Below are 18,092 nucleotides of genomic sequence, written 5' to 3'. Positions count from 1 at the left end.
CTTCCACCCCTCTATGCCTTCACCACATTCTCCTATCCTCCATCTCCCCTCTCATTTCCATTTTCCCTCACTCACTCGCATCTCCTACCGTTTCCTTGTCCTCATTTCACCTTCACCTACCTTCCTTCTTTTCTTCCCTTCCATCTCCTACCATTTCCACTTCCCCTCACTTCCTTCCATTTCACCCCATATCCTTTACCCTCCACCTTTTCTACCCTTCCATCTTTGCTTCACCACTTCCTACCTTTCATCCTCCCCTATCTCCCTTCCATTTCCATCTACGTCCACTTCCTCTACTTCCCTACCTTCCTACATCCCTTATCCCTCCATCTTCTTTCATCACCTACCCTTCTACACATATACCTACACCTACACCTACCTTCATCTAACCCACATCTCACACCCCTTACCCCTTTACTTCCCTCAGCATACCTTTCAACCCTCTACATTTCTATCTTCCTACCCTTACCCTTTACCCTTCCCTACCATCCTACCTTCCCACTCCCCCTTCCTACCTTTACCTTCACCCCCGCTACCACTTCCATCTCCCTTTCCTTCCTTCCTGCCTGCCTGCCTACCCTTTCCCTTTACCTGCCACCCTACCTAACCCTTATACCTTCCGCTCCACTTTACTCCCCAACGTATCGTAACTCACTTCACTTCGCCTTCCTCACGTGGCACATTTCCTTACCACCTCCCCCACATCAGCACCTTTCTTCACTTCTATGCTTCCCCAAAATGCCCGATCAGTTTCGTGATACTTAACATCCAAATAAAGCAAAGAACACGAGTTATATTACCAACAAGGATAGAGGGGCCCACAAATAAAAGGAGATATTGCATTTTAAAAATAGGATCATTGAAATACATGCTGGGCCCCACAAACTTTACAATGGAAATAAAAAAATAAAAGAGAAAAGTTAACAATGCCACCGTGGAAGCTGGGGCTCATTTCCTTTGCTCCTTGTAAACCCCAAAATTCTTCTTTTGACCTCTCCAATCCCCGAAATTCTTCCTTTGCCCTCTTGGATCCCCGAAATCCTTCCTTTGCTCACTCAAATCCACGATAAGGATGAGGGAATCATTGGCACCCATCCTAAGGAAGAGGTCTGCCAAAACAAGTAAAGATGAGGTCTGATTTTTAAATTTTCAAGGCAAAGCGAATTCATCTTCAACAAGGCAGCGAATTTATTTTGCATCAGTCACTAACAGTGATATAACATTAGCACAAGGTTGAGATCGTCAAACTTAGAGCAAATTTTAGTAGTCAACCTGGTGGAAAGATTTGGTGCAGGTCTGAGACAAATTAAATTTTGACCATTTTAATAAAAGCAGACCTGAGAAAGCAAAGCCTTAGATTGGTCATGACAAATCAGACACAAGGACAGAAATTAGAACATCGTTAGAAGGATATATAAGGTTAGAAAACTTGGCAAATGCATAAACCATAAGTGTTTGATGTTAGCATGCTTGTTGCTGCAGGTAATCAACTGGTAATTTTACACGTTAGGTCTTGTTCTTTGGCAGTGTTTGATGTTAGCATGCTTGTTGTTGCAGGTAATCAGCATGAGGGATGGAGGCAAATCCAGCATGCATATGTCACGAAAGTCATCATCAAAAACATGGAAGGAAGACTTCGTTATTCAAAGAAACATCAAAGGAAAGGCATTATAGGCAAGAGTGGAGATCATCAGCATTAAGGATAAGATCATCCTCACGGAATGAAGGTCAACATCACGAAGGATCAACATAGAGGAGTTTAAAGAGATGAAGAACGAAGCACAATATTCACAAGAGCATAGAAATGCATGTGATAAAAGAGAAAATTTCACAATCTTGAATATCATTGCCAATATAGCTAGACGGAAGCTCCAAGGTGAAGTGATCAAGACAAGAAGATAGTTTCAGAAGAGTTAATCAAAGTTAGAAGACAAGGCAATTTGACCAAGCTTTGAGATGTTGAGTATCAAGAGGTATTGCCCAAGGCATCAACACTCCTTCATGATGATGTATCAAATCTATCAAGTACAAGCAAGTTGAGGTGGCATCCGAGTCACTACTCACCCAATCATGAGGCTCCACGTTAGCATGTCCAGATGCAATGTATCGGACTCATCCATGGAGGCACAAAATTTGAGATACCTAACATCATTTTCTATTGGTTCACATTCAATATTGAACCTAAATGTAATTTCCTCATTGGCAAAAAAGAGTTTGTTGTAACAAACCCTAATTAGGGCTTTCATCTTGTAATCTCGACCATTAATTGTGAATCAATCTGAGCCACTCATTGTAAAGAGCTATCTATAAAGGCTCAAATCTTCTCATTAATAAAGGTTAATAGCAAGTTAATAGTTAATAGATCGGTAAGCAAGTTAATAGTTCAGTAATAGTAGATAACAGCTAGAGTAGAATAGGAAGAGAAGGCAATAATTGTTGCCAAAGTTGTAAATAGACTTCCTTTTCATTGAAGTTATGATGAAATGTGTTGTTTCTTCTACAATTGCATGGTTTCTTGTTGGATCTTCATGTTAGATAATGATAATTAGATGAATGAAAGAACTTTGTGCATGATCAATGCTGAAAATCACATATCCATACCACTAGCAATTTGCTAATTGTAAGTTTGCCCTGTGTGGTCAACCGGAATCCTTAAATGAGCTTAAGTTCAATTGTTATTCAAACTTTGATATGCATTGCCTTGATGGTATCCTTGTTGTTGATAGTGATTTGAACATCATTTTGCTCTCCTTAGAATATCGCACTAAGTTTTGTGGAGTTCTTGTTTTGCATGTCAAAGCAAGGCTTAGTGGAGTTTCACCAAAGGTTGTCCATTGCTCTTGCATTCTTAGGATTAGATTATATTTTTTGAACCCTATCTCTTTTGCTCTTTTATTTTCCAAGAAAATAGTTAGAATTTAAGTTCTTGCAACATCCAAACGTTCAACATTCAAGTATTCAACATAAGTCCCCTTGGATTACTGATGCAGGAGCATCCTTGGTTCTTGGCAATCTTGCATCAACCAAAAATATTTCCTTTCTGTTTTGCTTTCTGTTTTGCGGTTTCTGCATTTCATTCTACATTTTCCGACATTGGCTCACCGGATCTTGAGGAGTTGGATTTTGCTTGAGAACTTGATCATCTACCTTATTCCCAAACCACTAAGCATTTGGATCATTTTCTGGCAAGTTATCGCTATCGTGGTACCGGTTGCTTGGACCTATTTGCATTAGTGATCTACCAGATCCCTTTCGTAGCTTGCGGAGCCCTGAACGTTGATTTCGATGTTCCTTGGCGTGTGGCCGACCTTCCCTTTGATCCACACTTCATCCTTTGGATTTTCTGGAGGAATTTCTTTGGCGAAGGCCGACCTTATTGTTTTACACGTTAGGTCTTGTTCTTCGGCATTTGATCCCTTTTTGGCTTCCGGATCCCCTTGGATCATATAAATCATTGTAATTGAGCATTAGAATGTAGATCGGAGAAAATATAGAACATAGAAGCTAGATCTTAAGATTTGAGGTCCCGGTCATGACCTGTTCTGTAATTGAGCATGTTTGTAGCAGGCCAGTGAGCCGGTTTTTGTAACCCGGATGTTACCGGTTGATTGTAATCAATTTTCATGATATAATTCATTTTGTTCTGCATTGCCTCCATCATATCCTTGTGTTTCCGTTGTATTTACTCTTGCTGACCGGTCCGGATTGATCTCTTTGAGGTCTCTCCTAACCGGTGTCTGCACCAATTACCAGCAATCACATCAACCAATTGAGCTATCTACACGTCAAGACCTGACTATAGAAACCTTGGAGTCGTCTTGGTTGATCATTCAATTTAGCATCCAGGAAGATTTTGATCAAGACAGGATAGACTACTTTTGGTATTTTATTCTGTGTTAGAAGTGCATAAAAATCTCACAAGTGTGGATTGAACCCCAAAGTTCCATATAGGATGTATTTGCATGACCCATCTCCACTTAAGTTCTCATAGTCCTCGAGCAAATAACTCAAATCATGGATTCAATATCCTTCTCAAAAAGATAATCACTATGAAAGGGGAAACATAGTAATCTAATAAGGAAACTATTGCAATTTACTATACAAAATAAGAAAAATTTCAATAGAGTAACAACAAGGCAATAAACATTACACAAGATATATAGTAGGAGAAACATTTCAAAAGAACTTAGCAAAACACATTACAGCTTTGATTATATCATCAACAAAAAGATTGTAATACAATAGAGGCACCTTGAGCTAAATGTGATCTTCACGTTTCTAGAGCAGTTCTAGCAGCATGCATTTGTCACACAAGATTCAAAAACCATGTCAAACTTCATCCTAGGCACATGATGTACACACCAAGGACAAACAACAAACTAGGTTAGCTACCAAACCACAGCCACAATTTGGGCATCCATGTCCAATATTCAAATTCAACACCTATCTTGGGATACCTTGACTCCAACTAACAAGTAGTTAATTTGATCAAACCAAACACTCCAATTCTAAACACTAATTGCTCTTACAAGATGATTTTACACCTCCTTACATACAGTCCAAAATAGCAAGTCAACAATCCTCTTACAAGTTACTTATAACTCCCAACATCAATGCTCTTACACATCTCTTACAATGTCATAGATGCTCTTACCCATGTCATGTATGTTGGAAGCATGAGCTTGTATGGTTGTCATTGATGTCAATCCCGGTTATCCTGATGGATGTTGCTCCGGATATGCTCTTGGTTGTTGCAGTTGTGTTTTATGTTGCGGACAGTACGTTTGGTGTTCAAGATGGTCCGAAAAGCTTTTGGTGCCCTCCGAATATGTTGCTAATGGTGTTGCGGTTTAGTGGATCATATCCTTTTGGTCCGGATATGTGTTGGAAGTTGCATTGAGATGTTGTTATTGATCTCACCATAGCATGTGGAGATCTGCATTGAGTATTTTGCACCCAGTAGGATTGAGGAGAGGGTGAATCAATCCAGAACTTCAAAACAGATTATTAATAAACCGCATTAACTAACTTAACAATAACACATTAATCACCAACACATGATCATCAACCATCAACACATGAACACCAAATTTACGTGGAAAACCAAACAGGGAAAAACAATGGTGAGAATCTAACTCTCAATATATATAATAACGATTATGTGGAGATCCATAACATCTCAATACAACTTCCAACTCATATCCGAACCAAAAGGATATGATCCACTAAACCCCAACACAATTAGCAACATATCCGATGGGCACCAAAGACTTTCTAGGCCATCCTGAACACCAAATGTACTATCTATAGCACAAAACACAACTGAAACAACCAAGAGCATTTCCAAACCAGCATCCATTCAGATAACCAAGTTTGACATCAATGACAACCATACAAGCTCCTGCTTCAAACAATCTCCCCCTTTGTCATTGATGACAACACTTGAACAATCTCACAACTCTCTCTCTCCAATCTCACAACAACATTATCCCAATCTCACAACTCTTGCATCTTTCCAAGGGGAGACTCGGCACTTATCCTTGTCTCTTGGATTGATGTTGTTGCTGCCCTTAGGGTGATGTGAGTTGGTCAATATGTTTTGCAATGCCCTTTGTCATTGTTGTAAAAGAGGGAGAGAGTTGTGAAAATGTTTTATGTTGTAGATAGAACGTTTGGTGTTCAGGATGGACTGAAAAAACTTTTTGTGCCCTCCAGATATGTTGTTGATTGTGTTGTGGTTTAGTGGATCATATCCTTTTGGTCCACATATGTGTTAGAAGTTGTATTGAGATGTTATGGGTCTCACCATAGCATATGGAGATCTGCATGGAGTATTTTGCATCGAGAGAGGTTATGTGGCCGACTAGTTGTTATATCAACACATTACGCTTGGTAACGACTTTGAAGAATGTGTTAACATGTGTGAAGTGTTGGATCAATTGTCGAAGGATGTATTATAATATGCTTTGGTTCCCTCTTTCTCCTGGAGTGGACCGATTTGAGTATTTTATGTCCAGGTAGCTTATTCTGTGTAATATTGCTTATTCAGTTTTGGGCGGCCCTCAATTACATTTTCAATGTTGTATCTCATATTTAAGATGTGTGGATGGATGAGTTGTGATGTAACAGGATGTGGTTTGTGTGTGAATTGATGAGACGTGTATGCAAATGATATGTAAGCAGATTTGAGTTCGTAATTGTGAAAGCTAGTTTGAGAAGAGCTTTGAAGGTGATATATTCTATAAGACAGTGTGTTGTGACAGTGAAGATTATCAAAGACGTTTGCCATGATGTTGGTCACTTGATCCAGTTTACAATTTCATGTTTAGGAGATTCCTTCTCAATTACAATTCAGCTATTTCCTTCATTGCTGACTGACAATGAGTCCTTCGGCAGTAGTGTGTATCTTGTTCTGAAGCAATGAACCTCAATTGTACAAGTCTTTGTGTCTTGCCCTAAGGCAGTATGTTTTAGCCTTGCAAGTCTTTCAGGGGTTGTTGCTCCTTGGCAGTAAGCCTAGAATGTTGTAATCATTATTATATATATTGTGAGTTAGATTCTCACTGTAGTTTTCCCCTGTTTTGGTTTTCCACGTAAATTTGGTGTTCATGTGTTGATGGTTGATGCTCATGTGTTGGTGATTAATGTGTTATTGCTAAGTTAGTTAATGTTGTTTATTAATAATCTGTTTTGAAGTTCCAAACTGATTCACCCCCCCCCTCTTAGTCCTACCGAGTGTTCAACAATTTCCCCTTTCTGTGGCCTTTCCAACATCTTTGGAAGCTCCAATTTTCTTGAAGAGCATCATTATTTTCAAAATGGAGTTTAGATAATAGCGTTGTGTTTAAGGGATCAAGATGAGTCTATTGATTCTTTCTGAGTGCAGTTTCAACATTTTGGGTGCATTCCAAACTTCTAGGACAAATATTTTGTTTTTGGAAACTATCAAATTTATTAAGTTGATCTTCAGTGAACAAAGTATGTTGGCGCATTCAGAATTCAGCTTCGCACTACTTTTTTATTTTCTGCAACCTTGGGCGAAGGAACAAAAAAGTCATTAAATTATTAAATAATTAATATTTAAGTTGTCAAAAGGTAAATTAAAAGAAACTTTATATTAATTATTTATAAGGTGAATTTAAGTGACTAAAGTGCAGGAAAAGTAAATAACAAAATAAAGTCACTTTTATAAAGCAATAAGGATTATTATTTAAAAAGTGATTTTAAAATATAAATTTTGGAAAGTTACACAAAGGGTTATAAAAATAGGATGAAGATATTCATTTGATTCATTCTTGGCATTTTGATATTTTATTGGAACCCTAGTTGTGGAGGTTAAGCAAGTTTGTTCAGCAACTCTAAGACAAAAAGATTGGTTTTTAGAGTGAAAGATCTTCCCTAACCAATATGGCGTGATTCATTCAAAGTCACGATTTGCGCGGAAATAAAGAAATAGAGGTTTCAAACTAGATTGCTTTGCCTTTCAAATTCACAGGCTCAAATAATAAATAGAGGTGCCATACAATCTTCAAAGGGAGTTTAGGAATATTTGTAGATGCTACTTGGATTATTGTGAGGTCTACAATAAATTCAGAAATTAATATATCTGCAATTCATCAGTATCCATAATTTGAAATTTCCCTTTCTTGGATCAACTTATACTTTACCCACATAAACTAGACTCTCAATAACTGTGGATTAATATGGTTTGGATCTAGATCTGATTTATATTAAGAATACTATGGATCTCCTTTGATTTCCTGCTCCTTTTATATATTCCCTTTATGCCTAGCTTCTCTCAACCAATTCCCCTTTATATACCTTTCACGGTTGGGGGTCATGTTTCTTCGTTAGAGGGGTGCACCCTTTTCACTAAGTTGGCCCAATTAAAATAATTATCTATTTAATTAATTTGTGGATTTAAACTTAAGTCGGCCCTCAATTTATGGTCCTTTTGAGTCGGCCCTAGCAATAGGTCACCACTCAGTCGGCCTATTCAATTTCGTATTTAATCTTCTTCAATTTTAGGTGGCTATTACCCTAGATGCATATTTTGTTTCTAAGCTAAGTGTCTAGAAATTGTGATGTCTTATAAATAAGACAATTTTCTAATGTGTTTTAGAATTAAGGAGATATCGGGACGGGGTGGGGGGTGAGGGGCGCCCTTCCCGAGATTGCTTGTCCTCAAGCAATGTTAATCTTTCAATAGGTGGATCCCCAAACTAACCCTTAGATCCTCCTAGTGATATAAATTAGCTTCTACTACACAACTCTGATATTATCATAAGTTGTAGATTCAAATTAAGATATGTGCATTTTCGCTTTTGACTCAAATGTGAGTTATAACCAATAGTTAGAATTGGCAAGTTTTAACTTAAGACAAGACAAATTTTCTCTCATCTACCAAAGGAAAGGATCAAGGCCATCTTGCAAGTTGGATATCTGTGTGAGGATTAGAGACATGACACACATCTTTGACCTCAGATGCAATTCATATCTCTTTTGGTTAACTCTAGTTATTCTCATATCTTGAACATATCAGGTATGAACCAAACACGGAGCATACACATGAATATATGCAAACACAAAGCATACACATAAATATATTAATTGCTAGATTCCTTCTCTTTGACTAGAATGCATCCATAGGTTTACCCTAGTACTCCAAACACATGATAGGTCCGCCCAACTATGACCAATTACATCCCTTGGGGTAATCATTATTTCATAAGCGGCATGAAGGTCCAACTATGACCAATTCCATCCCTTGAGTAATCATTTTTCCACGAGTGAAAATGTTGTGACGTTTTCACACATCACCCCATTGCAAATGGGGACCCCCACTTTTTTCATTTTCTAGGATAGTTGTAGACTTGTTAGCTATTAGCCTTTCATTTATAAGAGGTGTAGTTGGTCAAGAACTAATCAAGTCAAGTCTCTCTCTCTAGATTAGGTGAGGTCAGTCAGTTGCCATGCCTTAGGAAGTGAATGATTCACAATTATCATCATCATTAGCATGCAAAATCAGGGATGAAATGTAAATTTGGCTAAGGCATGAAAAACTCATTTGATTTTCTGGATCAACAACCAAGGCATTGACAGCACTTCCTTTGCCTTCTTAAGCCTCTGATCTGCCTCTCCCAACACTGCCAGTGGATGCTCAAACCCAATCACCCCATTTCCATCTCACTCCACAACCCTTCCATCTTCCCTTCCTTTCTTACCCTTCACCTCCTACTTCTATCTCCCCTCTCATTTCACTCCTTCCATTTCCACTTCCCTCACCTCCTCCCATTCTCCTTCACCTTCTTTCTTTCCATCCTTACTTCCTACCTCACCACTGTACCATTCACTCCCATCTCCTTTCACTACCTCTCCATCTTTCATCCTTCCCCATCCCTACACCCTTTCTTTCCTTTATCTCTCACCTTCCTACCTTCCATCACACCACTTCCTACCTTTCTTACTACCTCTCATACTTTCCATTCCCTACATTCTCTAACCTATATCTAACATCCCTTTACCCCCTTAGCCTACCGATCCACTACCCACACTCCTTTACCACCCTACCTCCTACCCCTATCCTATCCTGACCCACCTTCATTGCTACCTTTTGTGACCTTTTCACACATCACCCCATTGAGAATGGGGACCCTCCTTGTTTCTTTCTTTCTAGAGTTTTTGTTAGAGCCTTGTGACCTCTCAGCACCAATGTTGTCAATTTTGAATGGTCTGAGTTTTGAAAGTCATTAGTCAGTTTGTGCAAACCATGGTCAAAGCAAAGTCTAGACACTGTCGGTGTGCCTAGAAAGCCTGAAGGACGAAGATTGCAATTGATTTGAGTGAGTCTAGACAACTTTCTATTTTTGGAAAGTTTTGCTTTTTACTTTTTCCTACTTTTTAGGAAGTTTCGTTTTTGGCACTTTAGGCATGATCCTTGAAATGGATATTTTTAGAAAAAATTTCTTATTTTCTAGGGATGCTTGCTTTTTCTATTTTTGGAAAGGGGATCTAGGGTTTGCACTGTTGGCTTCGAGTTACATTGAAAATGATTGAGAATTCCACTCAAAATTCAAGTTTTGTCTGAAAAAGCTAAGTTCCTAGATTTTAGGGATCCAAAGGAATTCGGAGAATAAATGGTGTATGAATTTCAAATTTCAAGAAGATCCAAGTTGAAATGTATAAGTTATGGAGATTTTGAATTTGGTTCTCATGGAGAACATCCCTCTCCAAGTCCGCCCAGCAAAGAAGTTTATGAGGTCAAGGGTTTGATGAAGTCCGCCCATACAAAGGTGCATAACTCAAGTAAATTCCACCCTTGATTAGGATAATGGTGCACAACTTTGATGAACTCTTCCATGTATTAGGTGCATAAATGTTATGAAGTCTGCCTAGAGATGTGTGAGCATGGTGCATAAGTTTGAGCAAGTCCACCATGTAGCATGATGAGAAGTGCAAAGAATCAACCAAGTCCGCCCTAAGGAGATGGTAAGTGGTGCAAGGATATGATGAAGTTCTCCCTCCCACAAATCCAAGTGCATGAGCTTAAGGAAGTCCGCCTAGGACTAGTCAACACAATGGGAAGCATGCTAAGGAAGTCCGGCTTGAAGTAAGGAATGATAACAGGCAAAGGTTCTTAAGTCTCTTCAAGTCCGCCCTTCCCCTACAAGATGAAATGCAACAAGTTGATGAAGTCCGCCCAACACAACAAGTCTAAGGTGCACAACTTCAATAAAGTCCACCTAAAACATGAAGAATTGTGCACAACTCAAGTGAAGTCTACCCTACATTACTTGCAATTGGAAACTAAATCAATGAAGTCCGCCTAGATTGCGAGGAATCAGCTTGAGCAAGTCCGCCTTCACAAGAAACTTGCTAAATCGGGAACTAAGGAATATTCTCATAAGCTGTCAGCAAGATATCTTGTCCAAGTTTGAACTAGAGGCAATTTTAGAAAGTTTTTCAAAATGGAAGATTGAAGATTAAGTTCGATTCATAGACTGAAAATCCAAATTAGAAACTTTCTTTTGGACTGAAACTCACCATTCGAACTTGCTAAGGAGATTCCAACTCAACTGAAACTCAAAATAGAAAATTTCTTGTGCAACTTGAAAGACTAAGGAGTAAATGGAAACAAATCAAAAAAAGATTTTTGTGTTTCTAATTAAGGAATTCGAACTTCATGAAGTTTTTATTACAAATACCGATTCATTCTCTCCTTCTTTCATAAGAAATTCGAACTTTAGAGAGCAAGTGGAGAAAGTTTTGAGGAAGTTTTGTGCAGGTTTGAAGGTTTCCAGCAAGATTCCAAAGGTTTAGACACAGTTTGAAGAAGGATTTTGACTGTTTTGAAGAGCAATTTCACAAATGTTTTAAGATCAACCTCTGATTTTTCATCAAGACAGCATTTCTCCCATCTTTCTTATTCTCTTAAAAGTGAAATTTGGTTTCATGTGCAGGTTGTCAGGTTTTCTAACCTGATTTTTCAAGACTTTTCGAAAGAGAGAACTAATCTAATGCATTCTCCTTCTATTCTTTCTTATTTTCTGCCCCTTGAACCAGTATTAGTGCACACTTAATTGAATTTCTTGGACTTAGTTTTTACTCTCAGTCCTGATTTTTTACTAAAATCAGACATGCAAGTTCCCAAGTTTGGTCATATTCAAAGGTTTTTCTGAGATTTTCAAGAATACCTAAGTGTTGAAACCCCCCTTTAATGCTAAGTGTTCGAAAAAAAGAGTAAAAATCAGAATACACTTAACTGCTAAAACTCCAAATTCACACTTAAAACGTAGATTCTAACTTAATTTTGTTCAATCTTTGCAGATTTGGATGACCTCGGAAGTTGGACCATCGCGCAAAGTCCAAATGAAGTTCCAGGTTGACAAGGATTCCCCTCCGGAATCAAAAATGAACTCCAAATGGAAGCAGGTTGGAGATACTAACCTTGGGCACATCAATCTTCGGGAGTTCAAGAAGAGGATGCACGGCACGGATACACAGTTACCCACTCCAATTGCACGGAAAATGATGCGAAATGGGCTAGTGCAAGTTGTTGGTTTCCTTCCAGCAGTTCAATGTACTGAATTGATTGCAGAATGCTTCAAACATTATAACCCAAAGAATAGAGAAATAGTTGCTCTTGATGGCAAAGTGTTGGCGAATATCGGTGAAGTAGCAATCAAAGAGGCTTTCCGCATCCCTGAATACCACAACACGGTCTATATGACCAAGGATGAAGCAACCCAACTATACAAGGATAATACAGAGGAGTATGAGGCTAACATCAACCATTCATGGTTGGAGAAGCCTAGAAAAAGTATTTCAAAGACACCTAAGACCCTTCTCGAGCCTTATTTCAAAGAAGACTATGGAGACCTCATTGTCTTGCTAAACAAAGTTATGGCAGCCAGCAAGGTGCTCCTTTCGAGCTGTGGATGTACTACTTTATCCATGAAATTACAGTTAGCGTGAAGATGATCAACTGGGCTAGGATCATCAGTGATAATTTGGATGATCAACTTAGGAACCTTGAGAAGAATAGAACATTTTACATGAGTTCCTACTTGACCTACTCCTTGGATAGAACATATAGATACAGAGACCTAGTGTGCAGAGGAGCAGTAGGAAACAAAGAAAACCAGTTTGTTGTTTATGACTGCTACCCACAGTTGCACCTGGAGGAGAAATTTCATTTGAAAAGGGTCAATGATGCATTCCTTATGCATATCACGAGATCTCTTCAAGGAGGCCTTCATCAGTGACTCTCTCAAGAGTCAAAAGATTTAATCAGCAGGTTTGGACATTGGTATATCCAATATCCCAAGTTCACCTACTTGAGGATCCAAAGGTTCTTTGGACCCCCGTACAAATTGCCCATGTTTCCTACAAACAGAATGGTACTACTTGAGGTGGTAAGATGGTTGGAAAACTTTATGATTGTGCAAAGAGGAAAGCAATAGATAGGAGCGTCTTTTCCTCTCAGTATCAGAAAAGGGTTGGAGACCTGTCCATCAACCCAAGTTGCCACACATGTCGATAAGGAGATTCAATGGTACCCATTCTTTCAATATCAAGCAAGGAGTCATTTTGATCCTTTTCATCGGATGGGACAAGTTAATGGAGAGAAGTTTGAGCACAGGCTGGACCTCGAGGACTATTGGGCTAATGCTGCTAATAACTTTGAGATAAGGAAGAGATTCTGGTCTAGAATCCCATTGAACTTGATCAGGGCATCTGAAGTCTTCCGAGTGGTAGAGCAACTTGAAGAAGAAAATGAATATGAACAACCACATTTTGCTAATTTGAAGAACGAACCTCTTGCTCTAGTCGATTGCACAGATTCTGAAAGATCTAACCTGGGAGATCTAATGAGGCCTATGATCGAATACTCCAAATGGTGGACAGCTCAGAGAACAAAAGAGCTCAAAGCAAGGAATATCACTCTCACATATGATCTCATGGGGATTGATGAATCCATGTCTTCTAATCACTACGTGACATCGAACAGTCCAAGGAATCCAAAAAGTGCTGGATCGAGGAAGAGGAAGGAGCCCACTGAGAGCTCAATAAGGGCAAAGGGAAAGATCACTGGAGAGGTAGATATGAGTAGACAACAAAGTCAAATGAAGGTCATTCAACTATAAGTGCTTCATCCACTACTCCAGTTAGAATTTTGATTAATGAGCAAGAGTTAGAGAGTGAAATGGCAGGCAATGAGATGAAGGTTCCTTCTCCCATAATTGAGAAACCAGTTCAGGAACCAATTCAGGAGCCCATTTTCACTAAGGTTGTAGAAGTTGAGAACCTTGAACTTGAGACAGAATTCCTAAATAGCATAAACTTTGTGCCTAATGGAATTGAAGATATTTTGATGAAAGTGGTATGGAATAGTCAACCATCCCTGATTGGTTGAAGGAGAGGATCAAAGCTAAGGTTCCTGAGAAAGTTCAACAGAAAGATAACACAACAGCATTCTTGGCCGAAATGAATAAACCAAGTGAAATGAGACCACCCAAGCCAGCCAAGAAGTTTACTTTGATTCAAAGAAACAGTGCAGGATTCAGGTCAGTTCAGGTAGTAGTACCGAAAGCAAGTAAAACTCAGGACGATATCACTCCCGAGGAATATGAGGTCACTACCATAAGTTTGGGTAAAACCACTAAGATCCAAGAGGCCCACGAATTTGATGATTCCTATAATACCATGAAGGGGAGGTTAAACAAAGAAGTCGAGAAAAGAAAGAAGTTAGAAGCTTAGAATGAGAAATGGAAGAAATATGTACAACACTTAACAAACCCTATTGATCGGGAGAAGGTACCAATTGCTCCACCCATGCCCCTTCCACAGAAATCAATGAAAGACTATGAGGATATGAGGACAACTTTCAAATAAGTCAAAGGATGGACTTTTGATGCCTCGGAGCATGCTGACATACTTGTTGAGAACCTAGTATCGCCATATGACTCCGCCTCTTCCTTATTGAGCGGAATACAAGACATAGCTGAAGCTTGGGAGGCTATTGAAGATATACAGAACAGAATAATCCCATGCTTGAAAACCATCAGAGGGCTTTTCTAGCAAGATCTAGTAGATGGAAAAGTTATTCAACCTGGTGACATATATGACTTCAACACTTGGTACTTTGCTTTGACAACTAAAGTGAAATCTCTAAAGAAATTAAAGGCTAAGTGTTTGGAGATAGAAAAGTGTTGAGACATGGACCAGCTAGGAATCGAACCTAGGACCTTCCATACGCTGCTGGAGTGCTCTACCACTGAGCTACTGGCCCCTCTTGGACCAGTCCATCGTCGGTCCGGGTGTGGCGTATTTCCAACACCAACACCCCCCCTTAAGCCACACCTCTCGTGTGCTTGGGGCTCCTAGCCTGGACCTAGCTCTGATACCATGTTGAGACATGGACCAACTAGGACTCGAACCTAGGACCTTCCATACGCTGCTGGAGTGCTCTACCACTGAGCTATTGGCCCCTCTTGGACCAGTCCATCGTCGGTCCGGGTGTGGCTTATTTCCAACACCAACAAAAAGACTATCAGAGGTATTTAGGACAAGGTCTTCCTCGTAGAAGCCGAGATATTGCAGCAAGATAAAGTGCAAGAGAAACATTTACGTGCAGAGAAACTGAGGATCAAGATTCAAGGTAACTTCTTCAAAGTTTCAGGGCCAATTGTCAAGGATGATCTCACTAGGAATTCAAGATTCTTGCTCATTGATGAGAACTTGCTAGCACAAGCAGCTGACTGGGAGAACACTCTCACCACATGTACCAATGACGTGGACATGGTTGATTACCAAATTGGTAGCTTGCCACATGTCACCATGGAGGAAGTTCGACCGCTCGCGTCTAGATACATTGAATTTGTAGCTTCCAAAAAAGGAAACTAGACGCCCACTTTACTGAAATTAGCAGTTGTGCCACTTGTCTTGTTTTCTCTTGTTCAAACTAATAGAGTTTTTGGAAACCCTAATTAGGGTTTTGATCTTTCAATCTGGGCCCTTGATCACTATTCGATCTCACCCATTCAAAACTTTTGAGCGACTATATAAGGTTTCCTCCTCTCACTCAGAGAGTGTCGGGTTTTTGAAATATTGTTGCGAGAGGTCATTTTGGATAATATATTGCTTGTGTGCTTTTTAGGCTTTGTAATCTCTATTATCTGAATGATTAGCAAGCTTTTCAATTTCTGCAACACAATAGATTAGAATTTATTTAATGTATGTTAGATTGAATGCAAGATTTGATAAGTATTGATTTGTGGTGAATCTCCGCTCATACTTTTGATGAACAAATGATTTTTGTTCATTGTGTAAAGTTAGTCTGAGCTTTCCTTTGTGTATGCTTAATTTTCGATCATAAGCACATCCCTCGAAGATTGCATCCGCTTTGTGTAGTTGTCCTAAGCGAGGCAAAGCAAAGTGTGGTTATTGAGTTCACCTAGTCAATACCGTCTCTTGAAATCTTAGGAGTACAATAGACTTTCTAAACCCTTATCCTTTTTCCCTTTCTTTTGAAAGTCTAATTCCAAAAATACAAAAAAAAGAGAAGAGCATCAATCGTTAAATTTGTCCAAGTCCTAAGATTGTGAACAATCCAAGCATAAGTCCCTTTGTGTATTACCAGCATATCACAACGCCCATTGAGCTTATCCACACATCAAGACCTGGCTAAAGAAACCTTGGAATCGCCATATGATCTTCTCGCAATCTTAGCATAAGCGGTGATTTTTCAAGAGAGGATAGAGTGTCTTAAGACATTTTATTCTGAGTTTGGTGAATGATAAAACAAACACCAACACTATCCTTTATAACCCCAATCTTATCCCAGCCTGCCCCCTTAATCCCTTTATTCCTTATGCCTCCCTATTTCCCGATACCTCCTGTACCACCCCCCTTACCCCTTTTGCTTCCTTTTCCTAACTCCTATCCACCACGTCACTTAGCCTACCCCCACAGCTCTTATCCTACCCCTCACATCCCTTCCACCTTCCCCTTCCCCTGCCCCGCCCCAAACAAACACCAACACTACCCTTTATAACCCCAATCTTATCCCAGCCTGCCCCCTTAATCCCTTTATTCCTTATGCCTCCCTATTTCCAGACACCTCCTATACCACCCCCTTACCCCTTTTGCTTCCTTTTCCTAACTCCTATCCACCACGTCACTTAGCCTACCCCCACAGCTCTTATCCTACCCCTCACATCCCTTCCACCTCCCCCCCCCCCCCGCTCCACTCCACCCCCACAGTATTTCCTATTCACCATATCCCCTCACTTCTTCCTACGGCACCCTTTCCACCTTATTACCTTCCTTCACTATTGTCACATGCTTGGGCACCACCAATCTTACGATGGAGATAAAAGTTTCTAAGGCATTGATAATGCCACTTCAAACACCACCAGATCACTTCCTTTGACTGTTCAAAAGCACCGACTAAGCCTTGTGCTATGTCCTTTGCCTAGCCAAATCAGCGGCATAAGAAATGAAATCCGTCCCTTGGCTTAGGACATGAGCGACTTAAGGAAATAAAGCCATCCCTTGCCCCCAAGCAAATCAGTGACATAAGAATATCAATCCATCCCTTGACTAAGGCAAACAGCGACTTAAGAGATGAAGCTGTCCCTTGACCAAGGAAAAGAGCGACATGAGGATTTTATCCATCCTTAGGCAAGGTCAATCAGTGACTTAAGCAATCAACCTGTCCTTGGACACATGAAAAGTGCGACTTAAGGGTGAGCGGCTGTCATTGCCTCCCAAGATGGGCGACTTAAGGAAAACATTTTGTAAAGAGATACATTGAATGGGCCCCCACAACATTAAACAAGAGACATTTTATTTAAATTTTGAATTTGAGGTTCAAGTTGGCCTTTTGATTTTAATTACAAATCATTTAATGAAGAATCACAAGCCGGCCTTCTGATGAGGTACGATCCTCCTTCCAAGTAACTATAAATTCTGTTTGATCATTTCATTTGATCAAAGACAAAATTGATTTTGCAACAGGTTCTTCCAGGCAGCAATCCCAATTTGACATACCAGACATTTTGAATTATTAATTTTTGACTTTGCTACAGAGCGAATTCTCTCCTAATTGGCAGCGATTTTTATCCAGATTAAGGCCAGGTCATTAGTGGCAGTGAACTTGATCATCATTCACACTGAATTGACCTCTTTGATCAGCAAATTCATTGATCCCAAACAGCAAATTAAGGCGAATCAGTCATTGAGGGTATTGATATTGCTTCATCAAACATCAGCAGATTGTTCAAACAGCCAATTGGAGGGAGATAACCAAGTCTACACCAACAATTAAACAAGCATCAGCAATTGACATCAAGAGTGCATTGATATAAAGGGATAATTTCATCAAAGTAGTAATCTAATTGAAGTTACCAGTCTGTTTTGGAAGTAATTTGCAGATTTGAGACGGGTTAATTTAATCATTTTCTATGAAAATCAGACCTGATCAAAAGAAACTCAGACTTTGTCAGACCTCCAAATGATCTAAAATCAGACTGCTTAGAGTGAAGCATCGGATGAAAGAGAGTTGTAAAATCAGAATATATCTAGTGTGT

General features: G+C 39.5%; 1 protein-coding gene across 5 annotated transcripts in view; it reads right to left on the bottom strand.

Moving 5' to 3' along the window:
* Positions 1–18,092, bottom strand: part of LOC131041320 (uncharacterized) — a 39,703-nt gene that overhangs the window by 2,455 nt on the left and 19,156 nt on the right. The window lies entirely within an intron of this gene.

This window comes from Cryptomeria japonica, chromosome 11, assembly GCF_030272615.1.
Source record: "Cryptomeria japonica chromosome 11, Sugi_1.0, whole genome shotgun sequence".
NCBI classification, from domain to species: Eukaryota; Viridiplantae; Streptophyta; class Pinopsida; order Cupressales; family Cupressaceae; genus Cryptomeria; species Cryptomeria japonica.
This window is presented reverse-complemented; position numbering and strand designations above follow the sequence as displayed.